We start from the raw sequence: 4,058 nt of genomic DNA, 5'->3' as shown, positions 1-4,058 counted from the left end.
ACCTTGCGCTTGCCAGGCAGGCGCTTTGCCGCTGAGCTAAATCCCCAGCCCCCTGACTGGTTTAACATGGTTCTGGTGGATGAAGGACACACTGAGTAGGGAAGACCCAACCTGGGGGTAGGTAGCACTGACCAATGGGGTTGTATCCTGGATAGAATAAAAAGGGAAAGAAAGAAAGCTCATGACTTCTTTCCTGTAATGCCATGAACTGCTTCTTGTCTGCCATGCCCTTCTGCCATGCTTCCCTGCCTTGGAGCCAGCCAACTATGGACTGAAACCTCTACAAACTGTGAGATAAAATAAACCTTTCCTCCTTTTACTTGTGGGTGTTGGGTATTTTGTCCTAGCAACAAAAAAAGTAACTATGACAAGCAGTCATGTAAGAGGAATTTAAACACTATATGTATTCATTCGTATGGCAGGCTGAATTATAGTCCCCCAAAAAGACCATCCTTGAATCCCTTATATCTGTGCATAGATCACCTTATATGGATTTTAAAAAGAATTTTGCAGTGGTATTTAAGAGTTTGTGATAGAGGGATTATCTTGGATTATCTAAGTGGATCCAATATAGCCACAAGAATCCCTAGAAGAGGGAGACAAGAGAATCAGAATCACAGAAAGAAGACCATGGAAGCACATCTCAGCACAGAGAGAAGGTGGTACACACTGCTGCCTTGCAGTGGAGGAAGGAACTCTAAACTGAGCCGTGCAGATAGCCACTAGAGGCTGGAAAATGCAAGCAAATGAGTTGCAAACCTGCTGACACTCTGACTTCATCTAGCACTGTTGATTTCTCTTTCTGCTCTCCAGAACGGTACAGTGCATTCTTATTTCAAGCCAATGAGTTTTTAACAATTTGTTATAGCAGCCTTAAGAATGAAATACTACTAGGAGAGAAAAAAAGTCTATATTCCAACCTCAGCAATATAGAAAAAGAAGAGCAATGAACCGGGGATATAGCTCAGTGGGACAAGTGCCTACCAGGCAAGTGCAAGGTCCTGAGTTTGATTTCTGGTACAAAAAAAAAAAAAAGAGCAAAATAAACCCAATGCAATCAGAAAGAGGGAGATGAAAAATGAACATCAATGACATCGAGATCATGTCAAAGCTGAACTGCATAGTGAAACCCTGTATCAAACACACACACTGAAAAATATTTTAAAAATCAAATAAAAAAGTGTTAGCTCACTGAAAAGGTCAGTACAACTGACAAATATCTAGCAAGACTGACAAAGGAAAAAAAAGCACATGCACTACCAATATGAGAAACAAAACAGGGACCATCACTCACTCGTGCAGACCTCACAAGGACAAGGGAATGCTGTCAGCACCTCAGGCACAAAGTATGGTAACTTATCTGAAATGAAACACTTCCTCAAACACAAATGGTCCCAACTCATCTAATATAAAATACTTTAAGTCACCCTATAAATACTGAGAAAATTGAATTTGTCTCTTAAGAATTTCCAAAGAAGAACTATCAAGGAATGAACGATTTCACTAGACATGTGTTCCAAACATTAAAAGGAAGAAAGGACTAGTATGTTTCATTTGAAAGCAAAAAAAGAATAACAAAGAGCAGAAGGAAGAGGAAAAGAAAAGAAGATATCAATTCTACATGCTGTTTCCCTAAACAAAGGGAATATTTTCCATTTTATCATATGAATTCATTTTAGGATGAAGTTATAGTATTACCTGACACCAAACCAAAGATGATACAAAAGGAAAGGAAGCCAAACTGGGCATGGTGGTATGCACCTGTAATTGAAGGATTTGGGAGGCTGAGGCAGTAAGATTGCTGCCAGTTCAAGGCCAGCCTGGATGACAAAGTGAGTTCAAGGTTAGCCTGAACGACCCTGTCTCGAAATACCAAGAAAGAAAGAGGGAGGGGAGAGAGAGAAAGGAAGGAAGGAAGAAAGAGAGAGAGAGGGAGAGAGAATGAAAGAAAGAAAGAAAGAAAGAAAGAAAGAAAGAAAGAAAGAAAGAAAGAAAGAAAGAAAGAAAGAAAGAAGAAAGAAAGAAAAAGAAAGAAAGAAAAAAGACATGAGAAAGAGAGAGACAAAAGCAAGAAGAGAGGAAGGGCAGGAGGAGAAGGGGGAGAAATGTGGACAAGCCAATATATTTCTTAAATATCGATATAAAAGTCTTAACAGAATATTACCAAATTTATTTTTATTTGTTGAGCAGTAAATAGAAGGAGCCTTCATTTTACGGTTTATCCAGGTATGCCAGCCCTAGCTTTCCGTTTGAAAACTGATCAGCGCTATCACAATATTACCAGGCCAAATAACAAAATCTACATGACCTTCGGTGTGGTGAATTTTTAGATATAACACCAAAAATGTGCTCCATGAAAAAATTTTGTTGTTATACTTTATAAAATTAAGACCTTCTGGGTGTTAAAAGAAAAGGGAGATTATTAGACAAGAAGGCAGGAAATTACTAAAGGGAAGATAATAAAGGAGTTTGACATGTTCAGAGTGTGTAAAGAGCATGTAAGTAATGCAACAATGAATTCCAAGAAAAAATTACGATGGGAAAAAAAAGAATTCCTGTCCTGAAAACACACTGCTAAGAAAAGGAAATAACCATCCACATACTGGGAGATAATATTAAATGAACAAATGTATGATTAAGACTTGTGTCCCAAGTATATAAAGAACTCTCAAAATTCAATAATAAGAAAATAAGCCAACTGAGAAGGGTGAAGAATCTAAACAGATTTCTCACTAAAGATGATATATGGTTGCAAATAAGCACACAGAAAGATACTGAAAATCGTACGTAGCCGATTATAAATTAAAACAAGATACCCCATATTGGAATGGCTTAAATAAATAAACACTTGACAACAGCCAATACTGGGAAGGTTGTGAATCATCAGAAACTCTCATTCCAGGGCTGGGGATTTAGCTCAGCGGCAAAGCGCCTGCCTGGCAAGCGCAAGGTCGTGAGTTCGGTTCCCAGTACCGGAGAAAAACAAACAAAAAAAAAAACTCTCATTCCTTGCTGGTGGAAAAGCAAAATGTTACAGCCAAGGAGAAAGAATGTTTGATATCTTTTAGCAAAAATAAGTATATAGTCTTACGACATGTCTCAGCAATCACACTCCTTGGTGTTTTCACAAATGACTTCAAAATGTAAATCCCTACAAAATTTCCACACATGCATGTTTGGAGCAGCCTTTTTCCATAATTGCCAAAACCCAGAAGCAATTGAGCAGTTGCTCAATAGGTGAGGGGTGAAATGGTGGTACATCCATAAATGGAATGTTATTTTGTGCTCCATTAGCCATTAGGAGGTACAATAGATAATGGGAAACGAAAGGAAACTGCTCAAAAGTAAAGAACAACTGAGATGAGGGAGAAGAGAAAAGAAAGAAGGGGAAAATTATGTATATATGATACACAGGATAGCTAACATAGCTGTACTACTGATGTCTATTGCTTTCTTGAGAGGAACAGTTAATGTTTAACTGTTTGATCAATCTTACATGTCCATATTTGTTTACCTAAGTAACAAATTTGAAGATATCAATGTGTAATACAACAACCATTGCTAATTTCCTATCATCATCTGAAATTCAGTATTGCTTGTATTGTTTTTGTGTTATTTTGTAAATGTGTGCTTTGTTATTATATTTTTGTCCTTTTATCTATATAATTTTTTAAAAAAAAGGAGAATGCTATTCTGAGATGAGAAACACCAAACTTTAAGCCACAAAATGCATACAGGAAGCTTAAATGTATATTGCTAAGTGAAAAAACCTCAGCGTCAAAAGGCTACAGGATAACTCCAACTGCATGAATTTCTGGGAAAGGCAACCCCTCAGAGACAGTAAATTACTACTTGTTTCCCAGGTTTGGAAAGGGGCTTCATCAGCGGTAATAAATAGATCACACTGAAGAAAGATGTTAATAAAGGACAAATGAGATTGTGGGTTGAGGGGAAATGAAGCACTCTACTTTTTGTGTGACTTTAAAAAATCTGGATTTTGATAGTCCTATTTTGTAATTTTAATTAATTCCATTTATTGGTACATTTTAGGTATCCAT

The sequence above is a fragment of the Chinchilla lanigera genome, unplaced genomic scaffold, assembly GCF_000276665.1.
Source record: "Chinchilla lanigera isolate Chin_1 unplaced genomic scaffold, ChiLan1.0 scaffold00080, whole genome shotgun sequence".
Taxonomy (NCBI): domain Eukaryota; kingdom Metazoa; phylum Chordata; class Mammalia; order Rodentia; family Chinchillidae; genus Chinchilla; species Chinchilla lanigera.
Note: the sequence above shows the minus strand (reverse complement) of the source record.